The following is a 13,481-nucleotide window of genomic DNA, read 5'->3' on the forward strand; positions in this document are numbered from 1 at the left end:
TTCTTGAGATTAGACAAACCAGAAGAAGGCAGAACCTAGTGGGGGACAGAGGGGAGAGATGCCGCTGTTTGGACTCCAGATATTTCTACATCCAGAAATCCTCCCACCCCAACCCTGCCTTGTTTTTGCTTCAGTTTTTGTCATTTGCAACTGAAGTGACTATTACAACCATGATGCCTTAATCTAGCTTCTATCTAGGAGAGCATACCCTCTTGACTAAGGCTGCCCGGGTTCCAATCCCAGCTCCACTACTAAGTGGCTGTGTGACTTTTTTTTTTTTTTTTTTTTTTAATCTTTTCTGGCTACACGTTAATTCAACACAAAACAATCTCTTCCAAACTTTACTGAGGTGGCTGACCACGTCCACGACCAAATCTGCCTCTAAACTGGAATTTGGTTGCTGACCCAGCCCCGGCCTCGGCTTTCTTGTCGGCACCAGAGGGCACAGCGCTTCATCTGTAGGTGTCTCTGTCGGCTTCCCCTCTTGTGAGTCTTGCAGGTCGCTCTCCCTCCAGACCTTTGGGCCGTGGCCTGCCAGTCTCAGGACGACTGCGGCGCAGGTTAGCAGGCACGATCTCAGGGGGCAGGTGGAGGTAATCCCAGAGATAATGGATACCCTCGTTGGTTAGGTACCAGTAGAAATGTCTCCAGGCAAACTGTTCCTTCATGTAGCCTCATGATTTGAGAGACTGCATGGCCTTCGTGACGTGAAGATTGGGCACATTCTTGTCTGCCAGCTCGGGGTGCTTAGGCATGTGGATGTCCTTCTTGGCTACCATCACTCCCTCCTTAAAAAGGAGTTCATAAATGGCAATCCGGTTCTTCTTGGGCATCAACATCGCGACGGCTGCTGGGTCCGGGGTCGGAGCTGGAAAGGAAGGGGTATCGGCTGTGTGACTTTGTTATAAGTTACACGATCTTTCTGGGCTTCAGTTTCTCCATCTGATAAAATCAGGGTAGTAATAGTACTTAATTCATAGGATTATGGTGAGGATTAGATGAAACAATACTTTAAAGCAGAACAGCGCCTGGAATGTAGTAAATAATAAATGTTATTCACTTGCATAATCCTATGTTCCCAATTAGCTGTGAGTAAATCGTGTATGATTTTGATCTATCTGGTTATATTCTAATTACACCTGAGAGGCCATTTAGGAAGTCATTTAGAAAATTAATTTTTTTGGCATACAAATAAATTACCTCCTAATCGATCTATTTAAAAAGTCCTTTTCAGGAAGTCCCTGGTGATCCAGTGGTTAAGGTTCCGCACTTCCGCTGCAGGGGGCGTGCGTGTGATCCCTGGTTGGGGTTCGGGTTGGGGGAACTGGGATCCCGCATGCCACACCAAGCGAGGCCAAAAAAAAGAAAGTCCTTTTCCTGTACTGCCTTCTTGGGAACTGTGACAGTCGCCGTCACTAGGTGGCGCCTGAGTGGATTCCGGGAGCGTGAAACAATGGGTCTTAAAGCAGCAGTCCCCAGCTTTTTGGCACCAGGGACCGGTTTCGTGGAAGACAGTTTTTCCACAGTCCCGGGTGGTGGGGATGGTTCCGACGGTAATACGAGCGATGGTTCAGGCAGTAAGACCGATGGGGAGCAACGGGGAGCGGCAGATGAAGCTTTGCTCGCTCCCCCGCCTCTCACCTCCTGCTGTGTGGCCGGGTTCCTAACAGGTACCGGTCCGCGGCCCGGGGGTTGGGGACCCCTGCCTTAAAGAGCATCTGAGCCAGGGTCAGCTCACCATGTGCCAGACGGATTCATAGGTGAGGTTAATTTGGCCTGCAAGGAATTCACAAAACGTTTTGAAGTGCATCTGCTAATATTCAAAAATCAGGAGATTCCATATAAAAACCCGACTTCCAGTGCCTGGATAAATAGGAAAGCCTGGTAACCTGGGACCTGCAGCGGTGCTTCCTTGAGGGTGGGTGGGCTCCTCCAGTCCAACACAGCCCCATTTGTTCCTGTCATTTGTCCCTCCCTGGCTGCTCTAGGCATTTGAGTTTCTAACCCCTAATTATCCCAATCCTTCCCTTTGCATATTGGAAGCTGAGGTCCTACAGAGAAGGGAAGGGCTGGAACTGGAATCTTTCCCGACAGACCAGGGCTCTTTTTTTTGTTTGTTTTTCTTTCTGGCTGTCCCTCAAGGCTTGTGTGATCTTAGTTCCCTAACCAGGGCTTGAACCCAGGCCCAGCAGTGAAAGCATGGAGTCCTAACCACTGGACCGCCAGGGAAGTCCCCAGGGCTCTTTTTTATACCCATGTTGTTTCTTTTACACTTGGTTGTTTTCAGAGACTGACTGAAGCTAAAAAGTGGGTAAGACATTGTGGAAGAACTGAAATTTGGGAATTTAGGGGCACCAGTTAGATGATTAAAATAAGGGGGGACTTCCCCGGTGGTGCAGTGGTTAAGAATCCGCCTGCCAATGCAGGGGACACGGGTTCGAGCCCTGGTCCAGGAAAATCCCACAAGCGGTGGAGCAACTAAGCCCGTGTGCCACAACTACTGAGCCTGTGCTCTAGAGCCCGTGAGCCACAACTACTGAGCCCGCGTGCCACAACTACTGAAGCCTGTGCACCTAGAGCCCATGCTCCACAACGAGAGAAGCCACCGCAATGAGAAGCCCGCGCACCTCAATGAAGAGTAGCCCCCGCTCGCCGCAACTAGAGAAAGCTGGCGAGCAGCAATGAAGACCCAATGCAGCCAAAAATAAAAATAAAATAAATAAATAAATTAAAAAAAAAAAAAAGAAGAACACCCTCAGCGTCATCAGGACAAGCCAGTCATTTAATCAGACTTTGCTCCATCTGACTGATGACTGGAAAGATGGGGACCAGCTAATCAGAACCCAGCATGCACATTCTAAAGTCTGTATGATTGCTCACAGTAGGTGCTAATAGGAACAATCTTTTTTTTTTTTAACATCTTTATTGGAGTATGTTTGCTTTACAATGGTGTGTTAGTTTCTGCTTTATAACAAAGTGAATCAGCTATACATATACATTTATCCCCATTTCTCCTCCCTTTGTGTCTCCCTCCCATCCTCCCAATCCCACCCCTCTAGGTGGACACAAAGCACGGAGCTGATCTCCCTGTACTATGAGGCTGCTTCCCACTAGCTATTTATTTTACATTTGGTAGTGTATATATGTCCATGCCGCTCTCTCACTTCGGCCCAGCTTACCCTTCCCCCTCCCCGTGTCCTCAAGTCCATTCTCTACATCTGCATCTTTATTCCTGTTCTGCCCCTAGGTTCTTCAGAACCATTTCTTTTTTTTTTTTTTTTGATGACCATATTAGTCAGGTTTTTGCTGTAATAATATTACATAGTAATCAGCTCCCAAATGTCAGTGATTTATAACTACAAACGTTTATTTTTCTCTCGCTGGTCTGCGCACAGCATGTGGGTGGCCAGGCTTCCCCTGACCTTAGATTTGGGTCTGCTCCACGTGTTTCTCATTCCAGGACCCAGGCTGAAGGGGCAATGGCTATGCAGGGCATTCTCTCCTCATAGCAAATGTGCAGGAGGTCAAGCCAAATTTCACAAATTCATGTAGAGCCTCTGGTCAGACACGACGTTTGTTACATTCACCCACATTCTCTAGACCAAACCCAAAGTGAGTGAGTTAGAGAAGCGTGCTCTGTCTGTAGTAAGCCATGGCGAGGATGGGGAGGGAAGAAAGAGTCATGAACAAAAATACTATCTACCACAGGGACCAACCAGGATGGGAGATAAAATGAAATTTAGACTAAGATGTATCGTTAAGCCTTATAAATGCAGTTTGAACCCACACTGCTTGAGAACCGCAACTGCTTCATCTAGTGTGTCCCTTAATCAAAGAACCTTTGTCCTCAAAGACTCTTACTGAAGGCTCCTCTCTGATCGTACTCACTCTGCCTTTGTATTTTATATGCTTTATGCTTTTGTATAGTATATGCTTTTTATGCTATTTAAAGTTATGAAGACCTCACCTGGGTCTTTAAAAAAAGGAAAAGGTTAAACTGCCCTATCAATTTTTGATTGCTGAGAGAACTATTTTGTCCTTTCCCTTTCCCTGCCAAAGTTACGCCAATCAGCAAAAATAAATTTTCCTGTGAGTAAAAACAAGGAGTATTGCTGCCAGGCAACAAATGAGAGAGCACTATTTTTATGTTTTTTGGAAGGTGTAGCATCTTGCTCCACTGTTACCATGGAGAATCCCAATTGTCAAGTTTAATCAAATGCTGGAAAATTGAAATTTATGCAAAGAGACTAGCTTAGTAAGCAATTACCTTTGCTAAGTGACAACTAGGAGAAATATTTTGATGAAACCTCTTACCACAAATCAAGCATTATCCCTTGGTATCAGTTGGCTCAAATTAACACTTTCATGTGTGTCAACTGCTTTTCTAAGGCTATTGCAATAATATTTCAACAAAATCACAAATTGCATGCACACCACTTCCAGTATAAATCACCATGGATGTTTGGAGCACATATGAACTGCATCAGAATACAGTAAGGAATATATAAAGAATGGTTGTAAACAGGGAATTCCCTGGCAGTCCAGTGGTTCGAACTTGGCACTTTCACTGCCATAGGCCCAGGTTCAATCCCTGGTCGGGGAACTAAGATCCCGCAAGCTGCGCAGTATGGCCAAAAAATAAAAAAAGAATGGTTGTAAACAAAGGTGTCTCTTTTGTTAGCGTGGTAATGTATCAGTTTCTAAAGTTCTCCCCAATAAATTAATAAGAGAAAATACTCAACGTAATTCAGAAAAAGTAAAGGAAATGGAGGGAGGGTGGAGTTCAGAGACCAGTCCTATCAGATATTAAAACATAACAGCCTTTCCGGCAGTGACGACCTTCCCACGAGAACATGCCTCTTGCAAGGGATTTCTTTCATCCCTCTCCAGAAGAGAAGATGAAACACAAGAAGAAGTGCTTGGTGCAGAGCCCCAGTTCCTATTTCATGGATGTGAAATGCCCGGGATGCTATAAAATCACCACCGTCTTTAGCCATGCACAAACAGTAGTTTTGTGTATTGGCTGCTCTACTGTCCTCTGCCAGCCTACAAGAGAAAAGCAAGGCTTACAGAAGGTTGCTCCTTCAGACAGAAGCAGCACTAAAATCACCCTGAATCAAGATGAATGGGAAACACATCCCAATAAACACATACAAAAAAAAAAAAAAATTATTAAAACATGCAGGATAACCAAACGTAAAATAGATAGCTAGTGGAAAGCAGCCGCATAGCACAGGGAGATCAGCTCGGTGCTTTGTGACCACCTAGAGGGGTGGGATAGGGAGGGTGGGAGGGAGGGAGACACAAGAGGTAAGAGATATGGGAACATATGTATATATATAACTGATTCACTTTGTTATAAAGCAGAAACTAACACACCATTGTAAAGCAATTATACTCCAATAAAGATGTTAAAAAACAAAACAAACAAACAAAAAACCATGCAAGATAAAAAAGAAAGGTATCCTTCTGATGAAAGAATAGGCAGCTAAATGGAATAGAATAGGGAGGTATGATAAAGCATATGATCTATTTCTATGGTATATACCCCAAATAATAAAAAATTAGGACTTGAACAAATATTTGCACACCAAAGTTAATAGCAGTGTTGTTCACAATAGCCAAAAGGTGGAAACAACCCAATATCCATCTACAGATGAATGGATAAACAAAACGTGGTATGTACATACCATAGAATATTATTCAGCCTTAGAAAGGAAGGAAGTTCTGACACATGCTGCAGATGAACTTTGAGGACATTATACTAAGTGAAATAAGTGAGACACAAAAGGACCTGAATATAATTTTAAAGATCCTAAATGCTGCTGTTGTGCTATTGCATATTTATTATAATTATGGGCTTTGTTTTCCTCTTCTCCAGTCAAGTTCTGCTCCTGACAAACTGAAGACTTTTCTCTCGTATTAGAGTTAAGTGATGTTTAGAAGGTGAGGTCAGATAATTATCTGAACTGTTTCAAAACTGGGGAGAGTTATGCTGACTGGGACACAGGATCCAATATACCTATTAGAAATATACATGAACTAAAAAAACAAAACAAAACAAACAAATAAAATGGAATCCAGGAAGTTGTGTGAGGGGTCCTGTCCCTGTGAAGTGAAAAGGAGAGGTGGTCTAATACCAGCCCAGGCAGTTGGCTATGAACCACAGTGCTTTGGGGAGAGGAAGTTCCAAGAATAGAACCTCCAACTGCAGGCAGCCCTCCTTACCACTGGGAAGCCACAAGAAAGGGGAATGAATCTACATCAAGGTCAGAGTCCTTCTTATGGGAGTCAGTGAAGGCCAGTCATAGGCAGCAGGCAACACAAAACATGCTGGTCATTCAAGAATGACCCTGTGTGAACAACACATGGCACAATAGCCCAGAGCAGAAAGAGAAAACTTGGATGTCCAGAGGGATCCACTGATGGAGTAAAAGGAAGGGCTCAGGACTTGACTAAGGTGGGACCGGAAGGAACCAGCCCTAGATCTCCCTCTACAACACTCCCCGCCACATGTGATGGTCCAGGTTCCACTCTAAAGAAAAACAGAAAACTGAGACAGAGTACTAGGTTGTCTCAAAATATATGCACCATAGGCTCGCTGGAGTGATTTTATGAAAGACCCGGAGGGACTCAAATGGCTTTCCTAGACAATCTGCAATTATTCTACCTGCTGGCTTCTTCTTGGGCTAACAAATGAACACTGAAGGCTGAGTGTTAGTGAGTTAGCCGTTTACACCACTCTCTGAGGATCAGTTTGACCAAATTGTTTTCCTAAAGTTGAGTTGGGATTCAGTCAGGGGGTGGGAGTTTTAAAGGGCAAGAAGGAGAATTCGGGCAAGGAAAAGAGAGAGAGGGTAGAAAGATCTTCAGAGAAGGAGGTGTGAGAATAAGACCAGGAAGGAAGTTAGGAAGAAGAAAAGGCAAGATGGGCAATGGAAAGGGAGGGGCAAAAGAAGAAAAGTGTACCCACAAGGTTTTTGTTCAAATGGACCTGCCTTACAGCCCTCACACAGCAAAAATATCATTCAAACCTTGACTTTGTGTCCACCATGTTAGACTCACCATAGTGTCTAGAATTATGTCTAAACTACAGAAAATGGATTTCTGTGTCTTCTATTTAGACAAATATTTCAGCCCATAAATGTATTGTTTTCACTTGTATGATACCAAAAAACTAAAGCTAGAATCTTGTTTGACTTAATTTTTTTCTCATGAACTAAATGTGGTTCCACAAAGACCCAGATACGTCTCTTTCTGTTTAGAGGAATAACGCCTTGTTTGGAGAAATGGCATTATTCCAAATAATGTCATCATGGCTGGAGGCACCCATAATGGTCCGGAAACAGTCACAAACCTAGCTAAAAGCAGAAATTGGCTTTAGAGCTAAAAGGAAATACTTGCCCTGAAGAGCCAGAATCATCTTGAAAAAGAAAAACAAAGTTGAAGGATTCAAACTTCCTGATTTCAAAACAAACTACAAAGCTACAGTAACCAAAGTAGTGTGGTATTGGTATAAGGATAGACAATAGACCAATGGAATAGAAGTCCAGAAATAAACCTACATGTTTATGGCCAACTGATTTTTGACAAAGGTTTAAAGACCACTCAATGGAGGAAAGAATAGTCTCTTCAACAAAGGGTGCTGGGGGGAGTTCCCTGGCGGTCCAGTGGTTAGGTCTCGGTGCTTTCACTGCTGGGGCCTGGGTTCAATCCCTGATCAGGGAACTAAGATCCTGCAAGATGAGACATGGCCAAAACAAAACAAAACAAAAACTAAAAAATAAAACAAAGGGTGCCGGGACAACTGGATATCCACATGCAAAAGAATGACTCTGGGTCCCTACCTCACACCGTATGCAAAATTATCTCAAAATGAATCCACAATCTAAATACACGAGCTAAACTTTAAGACCCTTAAAAGAAAACATAGGCTAAGTTTTCATGACCTTGGATTTGGCAATGGATTCTTTTTTTTTTTTTTTTGGCTGCATTGGGTCCTCGTTGCTGTGCGTGGGCTTTCTCTATTTGCGGCGAGTGGGGGCTACTCTTCGTTGCAGTGTGCAGGCTTCTCATTGTGGTGGCTTCTCTTGTTGCGGAGCATGGGCTCTAGGCACACAGGCTTCAGTAGTTGTGGTACACAGACCCTAGAGCTCGAGGGCTTCAGTAGTTGTGGCTCATGGGCATAGTTGTTCCACAGCATGTGGAATCTTCCTGGACCAGGGATCGAACCTGTGTCCTCTGCATTGGCAGGCGGATTCTTAATTAACCACTGTGCCACCAGGGAAGTCCCTGGTAATGGATTCTTAAATATGACATCAAAAGCATGAGCAACAACAACAAAATAGATAAATTGGATTCATCAAAATTAAAAACACTGTGCATCAAAGGACATTATCAAGAAAATGAAAAGACAACCTAGAGAATGGGAGAAATTATTTATTTATTTATTTATTTATTTATTTATTTATTTATTTATTTTTGGCTGCATTGGGTCTTTGTTGCTGCACATGGGCTTTCTCTAGTTGTGGTGAGTGGGGGCTTCTCATTGAAAGGCTTCTCTTGTTGCGGAGCATGGTCTCTAGGCACATGGGCTTCAGTAGTTGTGGCGCATGGGCTTCAGTAGTTGTGGCATGTGGGCTCATAAGTTGTGGCTCATGGGCTCTAGAGTGCAGGCTTGGTAGTTGTGGTGCATGGGCTTAGTTGCTCCACAGCATGTGGGATTTTCCTGGACCAGGGCTTGAACCCATGTCTCCTGCATTGGCAGGTGGATTCTTAACCACTGCACCACCAGGGAAGTCCCGGGAGAAAATATTTTGTGATAAGGCATTAGTATCCAGAATATATAAAGAACTCTTACAGTTCAACAATAAGAAGACTATCCAATTTTAAAATGGACAAAGGACTTGGGTAGACATTCCTCCAAAGAAGATGTACAAATGGCCAACGAGCACATGAAATGATGCTTATTAGTAATCTGGGAAATGCAAATAAAAAAAAAATGTATAAATACACATTTCCATCTCTTTATATTTTGGAGGGTTGAAAACTGTCTTCTATTATTTGTTCATATGTCAGATGAATGCATTTCCAAAACAATTGGAGCACAATCACAACTAGTCAATCAAGCAAATCAAGAAATTCAGTCCTAAGACTTTGTTTCAATTGCTATGGTTGGGGGAGCAAAGATGAGTTAGAGGTAGTGCTGCAGATTACAGGATGAGGGAGATACGGATGATGGATGGAGATTGAGGAAAGACAGCCTAATAAAATAAGGAACAATGACACCCATCAGCAAAGCAAGGTCTCAATTGCCCCCACTCCCTCCTCCGCCTCATTTTTGGAGGGAGACAACCCATGCAGATACAGGGACTCTAATGTTATTTTAATGTTCATACAATCTTTTCTTAAGAATCTGCTGTTTATTTTATTTATTTTTGGCTGTGTCAGGTCTTAGTTGTGGCATGTGGGATCTTGCGTCGTGGCGCGCGGGCTTCTCTCTAGTTGTGGCACGCGGGCTCCAGGGCACGTGGGCTCTGTAGTTGTGACGTGCGTGTTCCAGAGTGCGTGGGCTCTGTAGTTTGCAGCACACAGGCTCTCTAGTTGAGGCGTGCAAGCTCAGTAGTTGTGGCACGTGGGCTTAGTTGCCCCACGGCATGTGGGATCTCAGTTCCCTGACCAGGAATCGAACCCACATCCCCTGCATTGTAAGGTGGATTCTTTACCACTGGACCACCAGGGAAGTCCCAATGTTCATATAATCTTTACCAGAGTGTTTTTTTCCTGTCTTCTCTGACTACTACATAAGTATAACCGGGTAAGCCAGTTCTCCACCCAGAACCATTAGGGACGAGGCAGCCTCGAGTCATCTTGGAAAAGAAATAAATATATGATTCAAGCTAGATGAGAGCCATACTTGCCTGTGGGCAAAATATAAGAGAATATGGCTTAGATGAGATTAGAAACAAAAGATCAGAATAAACACTTCTTTAATCTCTTATGAGAATAAGAATTTCGAGCCTCTCTCTGGAACTTTCTACCTGGCCTGTTCAGCTATATATATACACATCAAAAAAATTAAATCATATTAAAAAGTTCAAAATCACCCTTCCTTGTCCTTCCGTCCTATTCTCTAGGAGCAACTGCATTTAATACTTTAATTTGTTTATTCTTTTATTGGTGCAGGTTTCTAAATAATTACATTAATATTTTATTTATCAAATTTTGACATAATTTATGGCTTTCTGAATCAGTCAGTTTTAAGTCAGAGAAATAAAACCCTCACCATTTAGTAGAGAAAATGTAATAAAAAGGTTGGAACGGTAGTTCTCAACTGGGGGTGATTTTGCTCGCCAGGGAACATCTGACAATGTTCTGACAATGTCTGGAGACATCTTTGTTGTCAAAACTGTGTGGAGGCTACTGGTATCTAATGGGTATATGTATGTGGGTATATATATATACATATATATATGTATTTGGCCATTCTATTACCAGGTATAATCAAGAGAGAGGCTCAAAATACTTATTCTCATAAGAATATTATATATAATATTCTTGTATATATAATATATCATATATAAATATATAATATTATATAATATATAATATAAATTATACATTATATATAAATATATATATATAATGTTATATAGAGAGAGAGACAGAGAGAGAGGTGTCTCCCAGATTTTAGTTACATTTATATTTATGTCACTGAGACTAGATATCTTTACTCATTAATGCTGTCAATCATAATTTAATGAGCAATGTTGTTTATTCACGTTGTAAATGTTAATCATAGTTATGTTTCTTTTCTTGTACAACTTTTTGTTCTTTCTTGGAATTAACAGTAGTCTCTTTTTTTGTTTGCTTAGTTTTCTGTGCATTTATCACTAATTATTCTCAAATTCCCCATTAGGTCTATAAGACTTCTTTGATATATGTTTTTTTTGATGCATTCCTTCAAGTGCATTAGAAAGTCTATTAGTTTCTTTTCTTTTTTTTTTTTCAGTGATCTCCTTCCTGTATATCTTTCTCCTTTAGTGTCAGTCCTTTGACTATATCCGTAAGTTTCATTATCTTTTCCTTTTTGAAAAATGGTTTACTTTTGTAAAGGAGCTGTTATTATCCTCTAGAACTAATCAGAGAAGTGATGAAACACTTAACACTTTGCCTCCTCCAATAAAACCTAAGTAGGGTTATTAGATGGCTCAGCAGGAGAAGAGTTAGAAGTGATTTTCTGAAAAAATTCTATACCAGGCTAAGGACATTTTTGACACTTGAACCACCAAAAGAAAGTTAAGTATTCTCCTTGTAGTTGAGTAGGGAGGCCAAGATGAAGTTAAAGTGGTAATTAATGGCCTAAGAGGATGAGATGAAAAGGTACTTAATTTGAAGACATTTTTATTTCTCTTAATACTGTTCTATATTGTTCCGCCTTGTTTTATCTCATAATTAAGAACTGTTAGTTATATTGACAAAGAGTTATGTTTTTGTAGGAAAGCGTATAAGAAGCTTGAGGTACATTTCTGTTTCATGCTGATAATTCATGTGCTGGATCTTGGGGCAAGCTGCATCATTCACCTGGTGAAGGCTGATACTTTATTTATTTTTTAATTTTATTGGAGTATAGTTGATTTACAATGTTCATTTACAATGTGTTAGTTTCAGGTGTACAGCAAAGTGATTCAGTTATACATATACATATATTCATTTTTTTCCAGATTCTTTTCCCATATAGGTTATTACAGAGTGTTGAGTTCCCTGTGCTATCCAGTAGGTACTTGTTAATTATCTATTTTATATATAATAGTGTGTGCAGGTTAATCCCAAGCTCCTAATTTATCCCTCCCCCCCATGTTTCCCCTTTGGTAACCATAAGTTTTTTTTGAAATCTATGGATCTGTTTCTGTTTTGTAAATAAGTTCATTTATATCATTTTAAAAAAAATCAGATTCCACTTGTGAGTTCGTCATATATTTGTCTTTCTCTGTCTGACTTACTTCACTTAGTATGATCATCTCTAGGTCTATCCATGATGATGCTGCCAGTGGCATCATTTCATTCTTTTTTATGGCTAAGTCATATTCCACTGTGTATATGTATCACATCTTCTTTATCCATTCCTCTGTCGATGGACACTTTGGTTGCTTCTAGGACTTGGCTATTGTAAATAGTGCTGCAGTGAACATTGGGGTGCATGTGTCTTTTCGAATTACGGTTTTCTCTGGATATACGCCCAGGAGTGGGATTGACGGATCATACGGTAGCTCTACTTTTCGTTTTTTTTTTTTTTTTTTTTTTAATTTATTTATTTATGGCTGTGTTGGGTCTTCGTTTCTGTGCGAGGGCTTTCTCCAGTTGTGGCAAGTAGGGGCCACTCTTCATCGTGGTGCGTGGGCCTCTCACTATCGTGGCCTCTCTTGTTGCGGAGCACGGGCTCCAGACACGCAGGCTCAGTAACTGTGGCTTACGGGCTCAGCTGCTCCGCGGCATGTGGGATCTTCCCAGACCAGGGCTCGAACCCGTGTCCCCTGCACCGGCAGGCAGATTCCCAACCACTGCGCCGCCAGGGAAGCCCTACTTTTCGTTTTTTAAGGGACCTCCACACTGTTCTCCATAGTGACTGTTACCAATTTACATTCCCACCAACAATGTAGGAGGGTTCCCTTTTCTCTACACCCTCTCCAGCATTTATTGTTTGTAGACATTTTGATGATGGCCAGTCTGACCGGTGTGAGGTGACACCTCATTGTAGTTTTTTTTTTAATAACGTTTTTTTTTAAGAGTGTTAAGATCTTTATTATTTATTTATTTATTTTTGGCTGTGCCATGTGGCATGCGGGATCTTAGTTCCCCGATCAGGGATCGAATCCGTGCCCCCTGCAATGGAAGTGCGTAGTCTCAGCCACTCGACCACCAGGGAAGTCCCCTCATTGTAGTTTTGATTTGCATTTCTCTGATAATTAGTAATGTTGAGCATCTTTTCATGTGCTTTTGGGCCATCTGTATGTCTTTGGAGAAATGTCTGTTTAGATCTTCTGCCCATTTTTTGATTCGGTTGTCATTATCTATTTCTTTTAAAGAAATTTTTACCTCTTCTTACTCTGTCTGTTGGGTGTCTCTCTGTTCATTACATTATTTTCCCCAATGAGACAGTCTACACAATAATTGATCCCTTTCATCTTATCTGTTTCAGAATTAATAGCAGTCCCAGGGTTATTACATCAGTCTACAGATGGGAAACCCTGGATTTAGTGAATCAAATCCAACTACCTTGCTTTTATTTTTATGGTTGTAGTAGACAGTGCTGGTGCTCTACCCTGATCCCATTTACTGTGCTAGCGCCCCTCTTCCCAGCTATTCTAAGTGTTGCTGATAATGGCTCAAGCTTATACCTGTCTCTGGAGATTTATCCTTGGCCAAGGGGAGCCACCTTATTGGGAAATGCCTGGGAAGTGCTATTTCCCCTCAGGGCATCA

At 41.8% G+C, this 13,481-nt stretch overlaps 1 pseudogene; it reads right to left on the minus strand.

Annotated features, from left to right (window-relative positions):
• Positions 1 to 284: 284 nt before the first annotated feature.
• On the minus strand, positions 285 to 855 carry LOC137773353 (small ribosomal subunit protein eS10-like; annotated as a pseudogene).
• Between the last annotated feature and the right edge of the window lie 12,626 nt (positions 856 to 13,481).

The sequence above is a fragment of the Eschrichtius robustus genome, chromosome 12 (assembly GCF_028021215.1).
Source record: "Eschrichtius robustus isolate mEscRob2 chromosome 12, mEscRob2.pri, whole genome shotgun sequence".
Classification (NCBI taxonomy): domain Eukaryota; kingdom Metazoa; phylum Chordata; class Mammalia; order Artiodactyla; family Eschrichtiidae; genus Eschrichtius; species Eschrichtius robustus.